The sequence below is a fragment of the Tamandua tetradactyla genome, chromosome 4, assembly GCF_023851605.1.
Source record: "Tamandua tetradactyla isolate mTamTet1 chromosome 4, mTamTet1.pri, whole genome shotgun sequence".
In the NCBI taxonomy this organism is placed as follows: Eukaryota; Metazoa; Chordata; class Mammalia; order Pilosa; family Myrmecophagidae; genus Tamandua; species Tamandua tetradactyla.
The window spans coordinates 116,395,894-116,416,987 of NC_135330.1; the positions used below are offsets into that span (position 1 = coordinate 116,395,894).

At 37.1% G+C, this 21,094-nt stretch overlaps 1 pseudogene; it reads right to left on the reverse strand.

The window, feature by feature from the left end:
* Positions 1-10,209: 10,209 nt before the first annotated feature.
* LOC143680478 (cAMP-dependent protein kinase catalytic subunit PRKX pseudogene) overlaps positions 10,210-21,094 on the reverse strand; it is a 71,747-nt pseudogene continuing 60,862 nt past the window's right edge.

Sequence of the window (21,094 nt, forward strand, 5' to 3'; positions counted from 1 at the left end):
ATGATATTGTGAGCCATTGATTGCACACCATGTATGGCATGTTTGTATGTTAAGAAAGTTCATGTTTGTATGTTGATTTGTTTTGTCAATAAAAATTTTTTTGAATTCTTGAAAAAAAAAGAATTCATCACAGCTACAGACTTCCAAGCATTTATTTGAGCCTTCTCTCATATTCACTATGGTTACTAGACAGTTTCAACAAACATGGATCTATTAATAAAATGTGGATGACCAATAATGTACATAGATGATATGGAACATTTACCAATCACCACAGTCAAATCTCATCTTAGATGTTACATAAGCTACAGCACATCATATCCCTTAACATTTTTTCTCCAAAACTGTATTTTGCTTCTAAACAAGAAAACTACATATATATATATATTTTTTTTTAACGAAAGTCACATATTGTAGAATCCACACAGTTCATTGTATTCATTACTCATGGTACTAACTTTGTTTTCCCCATACAGACTTTTAACATTGGAGTTGCAACAAAACATTGCACTGGCTTTTTTTTTTTAGGCAAATGGTTATTATTTCAAGCTACTTAGTTTAGAGGTAGCCTGTTACACAGCAAACTCTGATACTTATTCCTGGAACTCTTCCTGGATTCTTTCATAAATTCCTCTGTTTATTTTCCTTGGGCTACCTAAGGGATTTTTCTTTGGCTTGCAGCCCATGTGTTTTAAGGAACACAGATTGCTGTGTCCCCTAAAGCACCTCCTGAGAATTGGTGAATTGGGCAGACTGGGTGTTGGAACCTAGCAAGAGGAGAGGAAGCAGTCTCTTGGCTTTCAACAAGATGAGGGCATCCCAAAGACAAATGCTGAGGAAACTGGGATGGGGAGAAATTCTCCTGTGGAGTCCCCAGCCAGGCTTCCTTTCCCACTCCTTGTGGCATCTCCTCTTGGGCTTGGAGGACAAGGGGCTACACTTCAGCTGCATATCCGTATTCTCTGACTGTCAGTCCTCTGGCTCTGGACGATGGCAAAGCCTATGCCTCCGATCAGCATCACGGCCCCTGTCATGCCAGCAATGAGGAGGCCAATGGCAGCTCCTCCTGACAGGATGAGGACGGGGTCCAGCTCGATGGGCTCAGCGACTGTGGGTTCCACGTTGGCTTCTCCAGATCTTTGTCCCTTTATGCCAATTTTCTCTCCAGTGGCCTGGATAATTCCTATGGATCCTAGTTCCAGCTCAGATGTCACCTCCTCCAGGAAGCACTCCCTGCGGACTAGATACAAAAACTCAAAAATGGACAGCACAATAATACCTAATTGTAAAGTAATCATGTTAAAACATTGCACTGGTTTTTAAAGTTTTGATGTAGAAGATTCGGTTTTGAAAAATATATATTTCTACCCCACAAGAGGTATTGTTCCCTCCTGGGGAGTAAAACATGTACAAGGCCCTGATTTCTTTACAAAAAACAAATGGAAGGAATTTCACATTCTGGTAATAGTTTTCAGAAATGAATTATTTCAATCCAAACAGGGTGCTTTCTCCATGCACTCAGAGCTCATTATGTAGACGTGTAAAAGGAAATGACTTCACCATATATTTATGCATGCAATAGCATTGCATGTCCCATGCAATGCTATTAGAAGTAATTATGTTGAATATCAGACATTTTTTAAAACATTTCAAAATTTAAATCTAACACACATTAAAAAAAAAAACTCATCATCAGTCTTCCCCAAGAATTTGGAACCAAATTATATTCTAAATTCTTAACCAAAAAATAGATTTTTAAAGTGCACTGGAAGATACTAGGAAGATGAGAATTAGACAAAATGCTGCTTTGAATAGGGAGCCCATGAAACGATGGCCAGCTCTACTGAGTACTTCCACCTGGCCGGACTGGAAGCATGGCACTGGGAAACCAGACCTAACCTTGCCAATCGTAGTGGGCTGAACATTGGCTTCCATAAGATCTGTCCATGTCCTAATCCTGTGAATATTACTATATTTGCAAAAAGGATCTTTGCTGATGTAATTGTCAAGGATCTTAAAATTAGGAGGTCAACCTAGATTTTCAGGGTAGATCTTAAATCCAATGATAAATGTCCTTATAAGAGTGAGGCAGAAGGAGATTTCACAGAAAGAAGAGAAGCCAATGTGTTTTAGTTTGCAAGCTGCCAGAATGCAATATACCTGAATTGGAGTGGCTTTTATAAAGGGAATTTAACAAGTTACAAGTTTACAGTTCTAAGCCTATGAAAATGTCCAAACTAAGGCATCTATGGAAATGTACCTTAATTCATGAAAGGTTGATGGGTCTGGAACAGCTCTGTCAGCTGGGAAGTCACATGGCTGGCATCTGTTTATCCCTTGCTCCTGTGTTCTATTGCTTTCAGCCTCTATTCCTGTGGGGGTTCCTCACTTTGCTTCTCCAGGGCTGGCTTTTATCTCTTGATTTCTCTTGGTTTTCTCCAGGTTCTGGCTTGCTTAAAATCTTGTGGTGACGTCTGCTGAGCTCCAAGCATCTCCAAACATCCATGTCTCTGTTCTCTGACTGTCAGCTGTGCTCTGAAGTTTCCATTGGCTCTGTCATTTCTACCATTTCTCCAAACTGCTTTCTCTTGTAAAGGATTCCAGTAAACTAATCAAAACCCACATGGAATGGGTGGAACCACATCTCCATCTAATCAAAGATCCCACCCACAATTGGGCATGTCACATCTCCATGGAAACAATTTAATCAAAAGATCCCAACCTACATTACTGAATCAAGATTAAAAGAAACAGTTGCTCCCACAAGATTGGATCAGGATTAAAACATAGATTTTCTGCGGTACATAACACTTTTAAACCAGTACACCATGTGATCATGGAGACAGATTGGAATGATGCAGGCACAAGCTATGGAATGCCGGCAGCTTCCAGAAGCTGGAAAAGGCAAAGAACAGAGTTTCCTATAAAACCTCTGGAGGGAGGATGTGCCTGCCAACACCTTGATTTTAAGCTTCTGATATCCAGAACTGTGTGAGAATGAATTTCTCCTGTTTTAAGCCCCCAGTTTGTCATGATTTATTACAGCAGCCACAGGAAATGAATGCACTAACCCTACTTCACCCTACTGAGATAGCTGCTTGAGTCACTGGCAACACTAGAATGTAGTATCCAGGAAGTAAATTTTTGGACTAATCCAGTGCAAAGGACTGGAGTGAATGAAAACATCCATGCACAACTTTATCACAGCAGCAAATAAAATCTACATGATCAGAAATAATTCTTGCTGGGGTCAGAGGCCTAGCCAGTGGACAGAAAGAAGTCATGCAAGGGAAACTCTGAGAGACAAAGAAGGGGCACTTTTAATTAGCGGCTATACAGGATTCCTTGTAATAAAAAAAGTTGATACTCCAGGGAAAAAAAAGGCAAACTTGGACTTGCAGCTAGACCACGTGTTTTTCAAATCTGGCTCCACCTCTCTTATCTGTGTGATTTTGAGTGATTTGCTTAGCTTCTCTGTGCCTCCTTTTCTTCAACAGAAGTAATGGAAATAATAGAACATTGCATTTTTGGGTGACTATTAAGTGAGTTAATATATGTAAAGTGCTGGGAATAGTGCCTCTGGCATAGGCTCCCTGAAAGCTCCATGTAAAGGTTGGCAGAGCTCATTCACCTGATTTTTCTTCTCTCCATGCCCCAGCAACTGACATGTGGGTCTCTGCCTTCACCCCACTCTCAGTACAACTTTATCTATCTATCTATCTACCTACCTACCTATCTATTTACTTATTAATTTTTATTTATTTAAACATTTTTGGGTGTGAAATATAACATCTGTAGAAGGTGACAAATTTCAAAGTACATTTTAAAAAGTAGTTATGGAACAAATTTCAAAGTATGATATGGGTTTCACAGTTTCAGGTATTTCCTTCTAGTTGCTCTAAGATACTGGAGACCAAAAATGCATCAATATAATGGTTCCGCAGTCATACTCATTTAGTTCAATCTTATCTTCTCTGTTACAACTCCTCCTTCTCCTAGATCCTTCTCCCAATCTTCAGGGATATTTGGGCAATGACCATTCTAATTTCTTCATATTGAAAAGAGATGTCGACATTATGGGGCATGGGATGCAACTGGTTGATGCTCTTGGAGAGACAGGTAACTCTGGGTTTCAGGACTTATCTGGCCTAGGAACCATCTGGAGATTTTCAGTTTCTGAAAAATGAACTTAGTGAGTGAGACTTTATTGTGGCATTTCAGATACAGCCCGAATATTCTTTAGGGTTTACAGGTATACTGTTTGTTGGGGTTTGGCATACTACAGCAATTAGCAATATCTAGCTGAAGCTTGCATAAGATTAGCCTCCAGAATAGCTTCTCGACCCTGTCTGAACTTTCTTGGCCACTGACACCTTATTTGTTACAATTTCCCTCCCCCTTTTGGTCATGAAGGCATTGCTGATCCCACAATGCCAGGGCCAGGCTTATCCGTGGGAATCATGTCCCACTTTGCCAAGTCTTGGTATGACTTTTTGTCAGCAACAGCCCTTTCAACATCCATCTGGATCTTTGTCTCTGTTCATTCTTGCCCCAAAGTAACTGCTAGGTGGATTCTGCTCCTGGAATCCAGTCACACTGCTATTCTGGAGCATATCAAGAGAATGGTTGGAAAAGTGTTTGCCAGGCACAGGGAGTAGAGACAGCATGGATGAGGATGTGTAGCATCAAAGAATTCACAGTCTAAAGAGGAACATTAGAACACACACAGCTGGAAACAGTCCCATGTAGTGTTTGAGAAGAATGAGCTAATTTTTATAATATGCTTTTTTATAATTAAAACTATAAATGTTCATTATGAAAAACTGTGAGCGTACCAAGCATCCCTGCCAATCCCATCATACTGAAATAACTATCATCAATATTAAATAAACTTAGTTCCTGTCATCATTCTTTCTATAAATAGATAGACAGATAGATAGATTGATTGATTGATAGATGATAACAGATACAGATAGGTATATAATAAGGTAGGCAGGTAGATAGAAATAATTTTATTAAATTGGGGTTATCCTATACATATGACTAGTTTTATTTGATTTTAATAGGAGAAAAATAAACCTAGGTGAAGCTAAAATGTTTCAAACAAAGGTTTTGTTCATAAAGAGCTGTTTGTTCTCCCAGTGAGCCTTCTAAAACACTGAAATTAAAATAATCACTTTAGCTTCACATTTCAGTTTTGGACATTTTTATTGACTCTTCTCGTATGAATGAGGAAATAGGCATTCCCAGCTTTCTACCTCTTCTCACCTTTTGATAGTCTTAAATTTATATTTTACTTCTGTAGGTTTATGGTGTCATATTCCATTCTAGAACCATACCTCCACTGTTTTTTTAGTTTTATTTCCACATCTAAATTAATTTAAGTCTCACATTTAAATTTCCATATCCGATGCTTGCCATCAGTCCTTTCACCAAATTTTCTCTCTCTTTCCTATTTTGATTCATTTCGGGCTACTAATTTTTACTGTCAACTATTTGGCTTTTTTTAAATCACTTTTTTTCCCTTAAGGAGAACTTTTAGGTGATGTATTCTCTGAGATCTTTTGTGTTGGCAACGTGCTTTTTTTTCCTTTAAACTTGAACTTGGCTAATGATCCTTTGCCTCATTTTTTAAATCTCAATGCATGGTTAGTGTTATTCCATTGTCTCTTGGCAGTGATTATTGGGGTGAAGGAGTATGACGCCAGCTCGATTTTTTTTCTCTTTGTGGGAAACTTTTTTGACATCTCCCTACACTCCTAAAAAAAGTCTCCCTTTACTCTTTAAATTCAGTAACTTTAACAGGAAAACCTTAGTGAAGTCATTTTGTAACAAATTTTCATAGAATGTACTACATTACTTTCATAAATTCGTCTTTTATTTCAGGGACATTTTCTTATACCTTTGAAGGAATTTTCTATTTGACTTAATGTTTTCTTTATCTTTTTTTCTCTGTCCTCCATATCTATTTAATTTTCTTTCTAATTCCTTTGATTTCTTTTCTCACTGCTTACATCCGTTGTCATTACCTTAAGTCTTTTGTCTTCTTTAGCTTAATAATAATTTCATTTTAAGCAATTTTCATCCATTGCTATTTTAAACTTATTACTCAGTTTTTTTATGGCATTTTCTATTTGTTTTCTTGCCCCTATCATTTCCCTTTTAATCTCCATCTGCCAATTTATCTCAGTTCTTGAGCTATTTTTCTATTTTATTAATTTTCTTATTAAATTCTACTCTAACATACCTTATTTATAGGCTTTTTCTTTTCCTTGGATTATGTTGTTTTCATCTGAATCAGTTTATTCAGATGTTTCTGCTTGCTCCCTTGCTTTTTTTCTTCCTTTTCAGTTTCACACAACATAATTCCTATGATGTTTCTTTGCTCATTGCTTTTGCTAAACGTGAACTGCTCCCTCTCGAACTTTGTGAGAGCTTTCCTCCTGTCCTTCTTCTCCCAGAGTTGCTGCTTTTCTTTCCCTCCCAGCTGTAGATTGAGACCGACCTATCCTACCAGCTTCTCTGCAGCCTTGGTATGAATCAAGAGAGTTTGGTTAAGGCTGTGCCAACTTGCACTAAAAACCTGGCTTCTGCTTTCTGTACTATGCTTTCTACAAACCATTTTGTGGGAGATGCATGCTATTCTGGAGACAGGATTCCTTTGGGCTTCAGAGTTTTCCCATTTTGGTGGGAAATTATGAGCTTTTGAAAATTTTCCAAACTTTGCTGAAATGCTGACATCCAGGTAATGGTAAACAAGAATTTCTTTGCTTTAGGGTGTTTTTTTGTTTTGTTTTGTTTCTGTAGGTCGATATATTTTAATGCAGTTTTATTGAGATATATTCACACACCATACGAGCCATCTGAACTATACAATAACTGGCTCACAGTATCATCACACAGTTGTGCATACATTCCCATGATCAATTTTAGAACATTTTCATTACTCCAGAAAAGAAAGAAAAAGAAAAAAGAAAACCCAAATGTTCCCATACTCCTTATCCCTCTCCCTCTATTATTGAACCTTAGCATTGGTGTGGTACATTTTTTACTTTGATGAAAGAGTAGTAAAATATTACTATTAAGTATAGTCCATAGTTTGCAATAGGTATATTTTTCCCACATACCCCTCTATTAATGACTTCTTGTAATAGTGTCATACATTTGCTCTAGTTCATTAAAGAACTTTTTAATATTTGTACAATTAATCATGAACATTGTCCATGAACCAAAAGATTCACTGTGTTTGACATTCCCGTGTTTTAACCTCCAGCTTTCGTTCTGGTGACACACATAACTCTAAACCCCCCCTTTCCACCACATTCACATGCCATTCAGCACTGTTAATTATTCTCACGTTAATGTTCTACTCTCACCTCTGTCCATTTCCAAACTTTTAACTTCAACCTAGTTAAGCATTCTGTACATATTAAGCAATCACTCCCCATTCTTTAGCCTCATTCTATGTCTTGGTAACCTATATGCTATATTTTATGTCTATGAGTTCACATTTGCTTTGGGATTTTACCTTGGCTTTTCTCCGACAGCTTTTGTTGTTGAACAGTTTTCCTGGTAATTCCAGAGAATTTTCTTGATTTACCTTTATTTTCCAGCAGGCATCCAGGAGCTGGAGATAGGATTAGGAATTTACAAGGACCGCAGTAGAACATTCTCTTTCTTTCTTTGGCTGCCTCTTTTTGAAATATATACCACAGGGCTTGCTAGTGAATTTTTCAGGAAATTTTCCTAAATTTCTTTTGTTCATTTTATTAGGTTTTGAAGGGAGAATCTTTATTCCATTAACTTTACCTTAACATTCTATGCGATTTTTTTTGAGATATCAAAAGTTTCAAAGGCTCTGTTGTAAATTACAAAACAATAAATTTAAATGTAAAGTTATAAACAGAGGTTAAAAACTACCAACAACCAAAGAGCTCTTGTCTTCACAATACTTCACATGAATAAAGATAGGAATCTTAATTGGCAAAGTTGAATTTGCATCAGTAGTGTCATATGATTATTCTAAGCCTCATCGTAAAGGTATAGTGCTGCAGAAATGGAAGTAGTCCTTATATCAGATTCACTTATCATTTCACAGTTAAGGTATTGTGTCCATATCTGAGTTTCATATACCAAAAAGGACATAGATGAAAGTAAGAGATGTCCAAATGGTACAAGTCTTGATGGTGAAGAATCCGGAAAGTAAGTTATATGATAAATGGCTTAAGGAATACATCATGCTGATCTTGGAAACAGAAGGAAACAAAATAGCTTCTGCAAGCACTCAGACCTCTCTGAAGTCTCTCCTTGGACTGTTTTCCTCTCACTTCTTTATTTGGCTACCTCCTACCTTTCCTGCAAGACTCAACTCAAGTGTCACTTTCTTTGTGCAACCTCGCACACTCAAGGCTGAGTTAGATGTCCTGCCTTGTACTTCTATAACAAACTGTAACAGCTGCTTACCATGTTGTTTTGTAATTACATTGTACTGTAATTTACTTTCCTGTCTATGCCACTGGACTATATGTTCTTAGGGGAACTGCACTCTTTGTGTCATTAGCTTTGTATTTCTAGCATCCTGCATTGTACATGGGACAAAGGAGCCACGCAATAAATGTTCCTTGAATTATAGTATAACCGCATTTGGAAATTTGTTGTTCTGAAAAGTTCTGGATTCATTCTTCTTGGTAGTGTAGTTTCAGAAAGCAGCATTATGACAAAAGGATTGATTACGTCATCCCAACACAAATAAATCTACAGATAGACTGTGTATAAAATTTAGACCAAGCATAAAATGTGTCCTCTGAGATATTAGGAACCCATCATTGGAAGTAGCTATAAACATCCTCGACATCAGAGATAACGTAGACATGATTCTCTACAATGTACAGATAATAGAATAAAGTATCCTCTAGGGACTGTTCCTATTCTAAGATTGTGTGACTTCCAACCGCCCAGGATTCCTGTAAGAGTCAGGGTTTCATTTTAGTCATTTAATTCCAATGAAATCATTGATGACTTATCAACTAAAGTTTTAACCATTATTGACTCTAGATTGATAGGCGCCTGTCCGTCTCCTCAAGGAGCTTATGATGTCATCAGCATGAAAATGAGAATGTTGCATACAACTGATACGGTAATCATAAAACGCTCTGGGTATTAGGAGGAGAAGGTCATAACTACCAGAACAAAAAGAGAATAAAGTAAGTGACGTTTGAGAAGGACCTAAAACACTGGTAGGATTTCGAAAGACCTTAAAAGTATAGTCTTTTTAGGGCATGATGTTTCACATTTAGTTGCTTTATGTTTGCTGATTCTTTATTAAGATAAGATTCACCTTGACTTCGTAAGCTTTTTTTTTTGGAGAGTTAACTCTACATACTTCTAAGTTTGAGTGATTTTAATCTAATGACATGTGTCTTACAAATAGGTACTCATTCAAAGTTCAGAAAGTGGGGCATGGAGCAAGAACTTCTAGCCAGACAGAAATCTTCACCCTGTGTGTAAAGATTCAAGCCAATTAAAGACCCACTTTGTGGCTTAAATTAGTAGAGTATGTCTCCGTTTCTATTCCCATTGGTTATACTATTTGTGATGGCTCTGATTTTTTCCTTCATTAATCTTACCAGAAATTATCTATTACATTAATCTTTTTATTTCAGAGAACTTATTTTGCTTTGTTGATCTTTTCTGTTGGTTTTCTCTTTTATTCATTTCGGCTCTTATTTTAAAATAATTTTTCTTTCTTTTTTTTCTTTATTCTTTTTTTTCCCAGAGGCCCTGAAAAGTATATTTTATATCACTGCACAAATTCAGTGCATCAGAGTGTAGACATTATATTCCAGACACACATGTACACACACAATCTGTGGTTATAACTGAACAAGTTTAGTTCAAATTTATAAAGTTAAGTCTATGAGAAAAATTGAGCTATCACATTAAGAATTCAACACTAAAGCATAACATAAAATTGAAAACCAAATCGAGTTTTCAAAACTTCCTAGTGTGTAGATTTTCAGTTGCTTAAGAATGCAAAGTCCATTGCATGCCAATTGCTCTCCAATCTCATTATACACAAACGGATTTACATAAATGAGGAAATGTGCTTATCCACACCAAGAAGACATTTTCTTCATGTCCCATATGTGCTTTCCCACCCAGGCAGGCTGAAGTCAACCTGTTTTTGTTTCCAGATGTGGATTACTGTTCTCAGAAGTTCTTGAAGATTTCCAAACCTTTTGGAGGCATAGGAGAAGTCTCATTCCACTCATCCTCGGGGTAAGATTCAAAATTTGAGGTATCATAACCGTTGGAGATTTGGGGCACGATGAGTGGCTTCCATTTTCTCAGTGGGACGGCACCCTAGTCCATGGATCGGTGCCACGAATGGCGTTTCAGGTCATCTGCTCCATCCTTCATATTTCCTAATTGCCTTGTTCTGTTGACAGCCAGCAGTTTCTTAAGGAGGTCTTTCACATGGAAATCCAAGTGTTTGGGGAAATCTATGTTGGCTGCAAGAATTTTTTGATAGATACCAAAAATTTGATAGATTCAAATTAAAAAAAAAAAATGGAGGGAATCCCGAGAGCATCTCGAAAGTGAGGATGCCCAGGGCCCACTCGTCCACAGCTCTCCCGTGACCCTTACTTCGCATAACTTTGGAGCGAGGTATTCCGGCGTTGCGCAGAGAAGTCCAAGTCCTGCCTACCAGCTTCTTCGCAAATCCAAAGTTGGTGAGCTAGACGTGGCCTTTTTTATGCAGCAATGTGTTTTCGGGCTCCAAGTCCCTGTGACTGATGTCCTTAGTGGGCAGGTTCTAATCGCACAGATGATCTCCACAGAGTGGAAGGGACCGGTGTTGCTGCGGGAGCGGCCGCAGTTGCGCAGGCAAGTGGAAAGCTCGCTCTGGGGCACGGCTCGTCAACATGCACAGGATGCGCTGGTCAGGACACGTGGAGAACAGCCCGGCCAGGAGCGGGAGGTTGACTTCCTTCGGCACTGACTTCTCATTGTATTTGTGCTGCTTCTGCTTCAGCCGGATCACTTCCGGGATACTCATCACCGACACCGCGAACAACTGCTGGCCACCTTCTCCTTGACCAGGTGCACGGGCCTGAACGTCCCTGGGTCCACGACGTGCAGGATTTTGACGTCCTCCGGCCGGTATGCGGGAGGCTCCGGCTCCGCGCCTTTGGACTGAGGTGCGGCGCGGGTTCCCCATCGCGGGTCCCCTCTGGGCTGTCTTCACCGCGCTCCACTCGCGCTGCCCGGCCGGGGCGCCTCGGTGGGGATGCGGCTTTCCGAGAAGCAACACTGGAGGGCGGCACGGTGGTGGCATCCGCGGTGGCCGCCCGACACTCGCTTTATTCTTTTTTTGTGTGTACCTTCTTCTTTTGAGCACTTAGCTCATGTTTTCTGTTTATCTTTTCTGATATAAGCATCGGCTACATGTAATTCCTTTTAAAATTACTTTCGCTTTATTCCAAAATACCTTATTATTTAATTGTATTTTCGAATTGCCTTACCTAAAATGCATGCTATTTATAAGCACGTGTGAAGAACTATGAGGGCGCTGAGATTTTATCCAACTTGCAAGCTGATGAGTCAGCCTCCCACACTTTCCTGGATGCTGGCAGAAATCATGAGACTTCTGGGACAGAAACAAAGGACAATTTATTGCTCACAGCAGTCATCTCAGCCAGAGTATCAGTATTTGCACCAGTTCCCTGAGCTCCAGTTCACAAAGGCCAATGTGAAAAGGGCCAGGTGATGCCTGTATATATAGTAAGTTGCATTACAGAAAAGGAACTCTGAACTTAAAGACCGTGAATACTTTATAACACACAGTAATCCTGCCCAAACTTTGCCCCAGACAGAGACATTATCTTTATTATATTGGCTATTAAAAAACCTGCCTTTGCCTTGGAGGGAGAAACTCTCTCTTCCAATGCTCTTAGCTATACAAACATCTGTAAAAGAAAAAGATATTCCAGAAGGAAATCAGTCTAAAAAAAAACATATTCTGGAAAGAAGGCAGTCTGTGCCTGAGTTTACATGATGTAAAGCAGCACAAGAGACCCATGGAGAATTGTTTTCCAAGGTCATGTTTTAAAGTTTCCAAGTTATACACTTAAATTTTTGTTATTTTTCTTTAATTTTTAAACCTAATCTAAAGTTTTTGCAATTGTTCATAATGTCACCATGACATTGATGTGAAAGTATCTGAGTCCCTGTTTTCAATTATTTGGGATATATACCTAGAAGTGGGATTGTGGGGTCATATGGTAATTCTATATTTAATTTTTTGAGGAGCTGCCAAACTGTTTCCTAGAGTAGCTGCACTATTTTGCATTCCCAGGCATCAGGGTTCCTATTCCTTTGCATCCTTATCAACTATTACTTTCCTTCTAAAAAAATATATATATGTGTATATATATATATATATATATATATATGAAATAAACTAGCCACAAAAGGACAAATACTTTATGATCTACTTACATGAAATATATATAAATATATATATATATATATATATATATATATATATATTTGTCCATTGAGTGGACATATCTATTGGCCATAGATATGTGGGTTTATTTCTGAACTTTCTGTTTTATTCCATTGTTCTATTTGACTATCCTTATGCTAAAACACGCTGTTTTGGTTACTATAGCTTTGTAATGTCTTGAAATCCAGAACTGTGAGTCCTCCAGTTTTGTTCTTTTTGCAAGATGGTGTTGGCTATTTGGGGATCCCGTTGCCAAAACTTTTCCCAAATAAAAACTCCATACCAATTAAGTGTTAAATCCTCTTTCCTTAACCCCACCCAGCCTCTGGTACCCTGTATTCTAGTATCTGACTTTATAAATTTGCATATTCTGCTCATTTCATGTAAGTAGATCATAAAGTATTTGTCCTTTTGTGGCTAGTTTATTTCATGCAGCCTGATGTCTTCCGAATTCATCCATGTTGTTGCATGTCTCAGAGCGTCCTTTATTGGCTGAATAATATTCTATCGTATGTAAACACCACATTTTGTTTATCCATTCATACATCAATGGATGCTTGGGTTGCTTCTTTAGTTTTAACAATAATAATGGAAACAGTAGAGCAGCAAAATCTTTTTCCCAGTTTGAAAACAGACACTACTAAGTGATATAAAGAATATATAGATGTAGGTCGAATAGCGACTTTGCAATCTTGTTTAGTTTCCCTTCACTTAGGAAATTGAACTAATCCTTGAAATTTCAAGGACTTTTCAAAGCCTTTATTCACATTTGAAAAACAATAATTTTAATTGCTTAACCCAATGTGATGAAATTTTATTACTTATGAAATTTTCTGCTTCCTTGTGTATGTGTGACTTTTTTCCTATTTTTTCTCCTTCCATATCCATTCCCCCACCCAATTCCTTCTTGCCACCTCCTCAGATTAAGAGGAGCCACTTCTTCAATTCTAATGGCAACATTTCCTGTTAAATAACTACACACTCTGACACTGCCTCTCACATGTCTGGGTGATTAGCAGCGACACATTTAGAAGATTGGAAACAGCTAAAAGTGACATTCAAGGATTCAAAAGAAAGTTGTTTCGGAAATAAATTTTTGATGCTGGAAAATGCGTCTCTCTCTCTCTCCTCTAGGCAATAGCCTTATAATTTATCATTTACTGGAAAAGAAGAATGCATTTTGTGAATCACATCAGACTAAAACTGATTACAGATATTAAGCAATGTCTCGATGAGCCATTACTCATTGTGCATGTGAAAGCTGAAGCCTCTGGAAGGCGGGAGCTGATGAGTCATTGAGTATGCTACTGCACTGTCGTAATTGTTAGTATAATAAACGATGGTATATGATGGGGGATAGAGCAGATTAAAGAGAATGAAGTATTTGGTGCTGTCTCCTCTAGAAAGAAGAAACAAGGCGTTATTCCACTGTGACATTTACTATTGATTTGGGTTTTTGTTTGCTTATAGTTCCTAATGGTCATGATAGCTCGGGAGAAGGTTGTATATCTTATTTACGTAAAAGATACCATAAGTGATAGCTTCAGCTGCTCCACTTTGTGCTATTGCTTCTGAAATAAACTAAAGGTCCTCCCCACTTTGTCTTCATGCCTCCCACCCAGGGACAGTGATAAGAAAAAGAAGAAATTCAAGAGAGTCAAACTAAGTGCTATGTACTAAGGCCCCAAAGACTTTAGCCACTGGATAAAAATTATAATAAAAATAAAATGCGTTGGAATCACAGGGACAGGTCAACTCAGCAGTGACCTCACAGAGGACTTATCCTTATTCCTCTTTCCAATTGTTACTTTTTATCTACATTATATTTATTTTAGACCATTACTCTTCTGAACTATAAATATATCAAAACAGAGATAGTATCTTATAAATTGTGCTATGTCTGTAGGACCTAGCTAGGTAATGTGCTACATTCTGAATAAAAACATTCATTTATTGATAAAAGAATGACATGAGTCACTATATTTAATACAGCTCATCTCCATATTCTCAAATCTGTGAAAACACAAAAGCTAGATTAAGCAATTCTACATGATAGTAAACTGGAATGATCAATCACACAAAATTGGTTCTATGAAAAAATCAATACAATGACAAACCTTTTAAAAAAGAAAGAGAGAATAGTCATATAACTAAAATTAGGAATGACAGGGGGTACATTACTATCGACATAGCAGAAATAGAAAGGATGTGAAGAGAATGCTATGAACAGTTGTATGCCAACAGATTGGATAACCTAGATGAAATGAACAAATTTCTTGAAATACCCAAACGACTTACACTGACTCAGAAGAAATAAAAGATATCGACAGACCAATAACAAGTAAAGAGATTGAATCAGCAACCAAAATCCTTTCAACAAAGAAAAGCCCAAGACAAGATGTCTTCACTGGTAAATTTTACCAAGCATTCCAAGATGAATTAACATCAAGTCTGCTCAAACTCATGCAAAAAACTGAAGAATAGGGAACACTTCCTAACACATTCCATAAGGCACACACCACTGTAATACTAAAACCAGATAAAGATAACACCAGAAAATAAAATTAAAGACCAATATCCTTCATGAATATAGAAGCAAAAATAAAAACATTAACTTTCTAGCTCACTGAATGCAACAGCGCTTTAAAATAATTATATATCATGATCAAGTGGGATTTATCCCAGGAATTTAAGGGTGGTTCAACATAAAAAATCAATTAATGTAATATACCACATTAATAGAATGAAGGACAAAACCCACATGATTATTTCAATTGATGATCTGATAAATACACTTAGGAAACTAGGAATAGGAGGAAACATCCTTAACATGATAAAGGGCATCTATGAAAAATCCATACCTAATATCATATTCTATGGTATATGGCTAGAAGCTTTCCCCTTCAGCTCACTGTTATTCAATATTATTCAATTCAATGGATGTTCTAACCAAAGCAATTAGGCAAAAAAACAAACAAACAAACAAACAAAACTGCAGTAATTAAAACAGTGTGGTCATGGTGAAAGGACAGGCATGTCCTTTAGAGCAGTGGAATGAAATTCAGAGTTCAGAAACAAACCATCACTCCTTTGGCCAGCTGAATTTCTTTTAAATTTAAATTTCTGGCACTTTAGTAATCACACTATCATGAGACAACACCCAAGCCATCCTCTACCTAAGCATTTTGCTATGCTATACATAGTTGCTAGTTGGTTTTTTTTCCTTAATTTTATTGAGAGATATTCAGACAGCACACAAACCATCCAAAGTATACATTCATGGCTCACAGTATCATCACATAGTTGTGCATAAATTCCCATGATTTATTTTAGAACATTTTCATTACTTCAAAACAGAAAGAAGAATAAAAAAGAAAACCCAAATCCTCCCATACCCCTTATCTCTTCCTATTGTTGATCCACAGTATTAGTGTAGTAAATTTGTTGCTATTGATGAAAAACTATAAAAATATTACTGCTAATTATAGTCCGTACTTTGCAATATCTATGTTCTTTCCCATATACCCTTCTATCATTGTTTACATTTGTATGGTCACCTGATTTTTGACAAGGGTTCCAAGACCACTCCATGAAAAAAGGATAGTCTCTTCAACAAATGGTATTAGGAGGACCAGACAATCAAATGCAAAAGAATAGATTTTAATATACAAAAATTGAATTAAAATGGATTCAAAGGCCTAAGTATAAGAACTAAGACTGTAAAACTGCTAGAAGAAAACATAGGGAAGCATCTTCAGGACCTTGTGTTAGGCAATGGTTTCTTAGACTGCACACCAAGCAACAAAAGAAAAAATTGATAATTGAGACCATTAAAATTACAAACTTCTTTGTAATGTAAAGTGCATCAAAAGACTTTATCAAGAAAGTAAAAGACAAACTATAAAATGGGAGAGAATATTTAGAAACCACATATCTAATAAGGGTTTAATATCCAAAATATGTGAAGAACTCCAACAACTCAGTAACAAAAAGACAACCCAATAAAAAAGGGCAAGACTTGAAAAAACATTTCCCCAAAGAAGACATACAAATGGTAAGTCAATACAGGAAAAAATGCTCAACATCATGAGCCATTAGGTAAAAGGAAATCAAACCACAATAAGATAGCATCTCACACCCACTAGAAGGCTACTATATACTTTTTTAAGACAGTATCAGGAATTGGAGAGGTAATGGAGAAACAGGAACACTCATACATTGTTAGTGGGAGTGTAAAATAGTATCAACACTGTGGGAAACAATTTGGTGATTGCTCAGAAAAGTAAGGTATAAAATTACCAAATGACCTAGAATCCCACTTCTAAGTGTATACCCAAAAGAACTGAAAGCAGACAGATATCTGCACACTTATATTCATAGTGGTATTATTTACAATAGCCAAAATATGGAAGCAACCCAAATGCCCATCATCAGATGAATGGATAAAAAAAGGTGGCATCTTATTATAATTAATATGATAATGAACTATTATTCCACCATAAAATGGAATGAAGTTCAGATACATACTACAATATGGATGAACCTTGAAGACATCATGTTGAGTAAAATAAGCCAGACACAAAGCGGCAAATATCTTATCATCTCATTTATATGAAATACCTAGAATGAATCATTTCATAAAGACAGAAAGTAGATTACAGGTCACCAGGGGCCAAGGGGGGTTGGGCAAAGGGGAATTGTTCCTTAGTGGATGCAGAGTTTCTGTCTGAGGTGACGAACGAGTTTGAATGATGGATGGTGTGATGTCAGCACAATATTGTGAATGTGGTTAATACCACTGAATTAATAATAATTAATAATCACACTTGAAGTTTGTTAAATGGGAACTTCTGAGTTGTATATGTATTACTACAATAAAAGGATTTTTTAAAAACCCAAATCATTGAGAATGTAACAAAATAGACAAATTTATGTATTTACCAAAATGCCTCTCAGGGAGAGTTACCAGTGTGTGTTCAGGTAAAACAGTGGTGGTTACAGAGACTAGGATAGGGGAATGAGAGGCATGGCCCCCTAAATCACACCTTTGCTTAACAATAGGTGTTTGCTACATCATCTCCTAGGACGTGTATGTCAGATTATTTGTAAAACCATGCAAACTGTGCCCAAAGTCAAACTGCTTCAGACTAGTGGGTGCAAACTTCAGTATGCATTAGAATCTCCGGAGGGCTTGTCAGAACAGATTGCTAGAGCCCACTCCCAGGGTTTCTGACTCAGTAGATATGGAATAAGGCCTGAGAATCTGAATTTCTAATAGGTTCTCAGGTAAGGCTGATGCTGGTGATCTGGGAATCACTCTTTGAAAGTCACTGCTCAAAGCAGAGAACAGATGCTCATTGCAGTAATCAGGGTCCTATTTATCTACTCCTTCTCCGTCCTAAAAATAAACAGTGAAGATATTTTTAAAGACAATAGTTTGAAGGAGTCCAGGTAATTAGTATTCTTGTTTTACCTAGTTATAAATTTGCTCTGAGCACCTGCATCCCAAAGTAATAAATAATCAATCTATTCCTTCCCTTCCTTCTCCCTCTCTCTTGTATTTTTCCTATGATATTAATTATTGGATTCCTTCACATCAGACCCAGGAAAAGAGGCAGAGATATAAGCACAAACTTGAGAATATTTGATAAAGATAAAATTACTTTTTAATATCACAATGTAGCAACATATAAAAACAGTTTATCTGTTTCAATGACCAAATTTTATCAACATCTGGAATATGCTTCATTATACTGGTTAGTAATGTCTATTGCAAACCAGATTCCCAAATGCCATGCTGGCTTGCATAATGCTGAGAAAAAGTTCCAAAGATATCCTATTGCACTTCCCAATAAAATACCTTTGATTTAGAGTGAATCTTTAAGGATGATGGACAGTCCTTACTATTTTGTAAGGACTATACTATAGTCCTTACAAAATCAATTTCATACTATTTCAGTGATGATTTCATTCTGATATTCTTCAGGTTTCTCATTTTCAATAAACATGGAGTTGCTTGACTGCTTCAACTGTATTTTACTTAAACTTTGATGTTCAGATTCCAACAAGGGCAGGTATATAGTAGGTGCTCAATTCATTTTTGACAGATGAATGAAATATGCATAAAATGATTGCATTTGAATTATAAACAACTGCAGGAACTCTACACATGTGTTCACTGTTTCCTGGCCAGCTGTTTAACTACCAGACCCCAAACCTCCAATAAGAAGTCTCCTGGGAACAAGCCACCCAACCAGGGCATGAAACCAAAACAAAACAAAAAAAACCTGCGGGCAGTATTGTGATTAGGGTGAGTGGTCAGGTAGATAGGATTCTTTTCTCACAATAAGGGAAAGAGATTTAACAATTCTCATGATGTTCCATATTTTATTGATTATATTCACAGCCATGTTTTCATAGGCTAGGAACATGGGCCATTTAGAATGAACATTTCCCTTAGGAAAAAAAACCCAAATACTATCTTTCCACATGATAATCTTCTTTGTTCTTCCAGATTTTAAGGTATATATTTAAAAGTAGGCAAAACCCATGTGTTTGATACCTCCTTTACATTAAATAATGAGTTGATTTTTTTGATATTGAAAACAGATTTCTCATATCAGATAAAGGTCTTGCATAATAAAGAATCTGACTGCACTTTTCATGTCTGACTATTGACAGTTTTCAATCCCCTTGACTTCCCCTTCTTCTGTCCACTCTGTGCAACATGATAATAAGCTCAGGTGCTCTCTTTTGGTGTTGGTATGAAGTTCAAACCATGCAAATCCCAGTGTGGGCACTGGACCCCTCACGCCACTGCAAACAACATAGACTCCAAGCCAGTGTCCTCTTGGGCTCTCTTAAGCCATTTTTGGACCCACTTGGGGGTCTGCCCTGCCCTTCCCCAAAAGCCTTATCATGTGAGTAGCTCACATTTCCATAACTGATATGTGGCAACATCGGTTGTAATGTCTGAACCAAATTTTGAGAAGGTGTCTATCATTTTTCATGGTGATCATGACTGTATGCAGATACATAAAGATCTCTCAGCACCCAATAATAAGAAACCAACAGCTCAATGAAAAATGGACAATTTCAACAATTACTTCTCAAAGTAAGATATACGGAGTTGCATAAAATCACACAAAAAATGTGCTCAATATCATTAACCATTAGGGAAATACAAATTAAAACCACAGTACAGTGGCTGCACCATATTATAGGTCTCAATTTTTTTTTTTAATAACACCAAGTGCTAGCAAGAATGCAGAGAAACTGGCACTTTCATGGATTGTTGGTAGGGTGCATATTGGTACATCTACACTGGGAGACAGTTTAGCAGTTTCTTACAAAGTTAAACATTTACCATATAGGTCCAGCCATCTCCTTGCTAGGTAAGAGAAATGAAAACATTGGTGCAGAAAGTCTTGGACACACACGTTTATAGTGGCTTTATTCATAATTTGTAAAAACTGGAAATAAACCAAATGCCATCAAATGGTGAATGAACAAAGTCTGATATACTTGAAGTGAAATACTCCTCAGCAATAAATTGGGATGAACTATTGATAAATGCAACAGCATAGATAAATCTTAAATGAATATGGTGGCTGAAAGAAGCCACATTTAAAGCTACCTTGAATATGATTCCATTTCCATGATATTCTAGAAAATGTGCAGCCGCAGAAAAAGAAAACACATCAGTGGTTGTCAGGGTCTAGGGGTAAAGGAAGGGCATTGACTACAAAGAGACAACTTTGGGGGGTGATAGAACTATTCTATCTTTATTGTGGTGGTGGTGACATGACTTTGGCATTGTTACTGTATGTAAATTATACCTGACAAATTATAGCTTGTTGGTCTAAAAAAAATGTGATTCAATAACTAATAGTTAATGTCTTCAATACCATTTTAACCAAATTGTATGGAATATATAGCACTGCTATTTCCATATGTATTGGGATGATTCCCTTCACCTCAACTAGGAAACACAGGAACCAAATAAAGTCATAGCATTTTGTGCAGTGAAGACATCAAAGACCAAAAAGGGTTTACCCTGTTTGTTTGCCACCTCTTCTTCAATCTGTTTCCCTCTGCTCTTTCAGACTAGTCATAGTAAAGATTAAATCCTGCTTTAAGACTACTCACTGGAGATTAAGTTAACCAAGGGTCAGCATGAAAACACTCTAAATGGTTTGGATTCATTTAACATTTTGCCTGATAGAATTTTTGCTCATATATCTTATCAATTAAGGAGTAATTTTAGGTAAGTGAATACCATTAGAAGGAGAAGAAATAAGTATGGATATTTAAGCATTTATATTGGCCAGAGCAAGAATAATTTGATTAAATAATTTGGATGAAGTCCCTCTCTATATAATTCTATGAGGAATAAAGGGGAAGAGCATCAGCTCCCTGGGGGATAGAATGGAATAGATAATCCTGTGGTCAGACAAGCAAACAGAAACACTTCACTAAAGATGGGGCTTTCTGTCTTCATTAGAAAAGCTGAAGATGCTTTAAAGAACACCATTAAGGATAATGGTGTCTCGTAGAAGAACTGTGTGTTTCATGCCTTAGGTA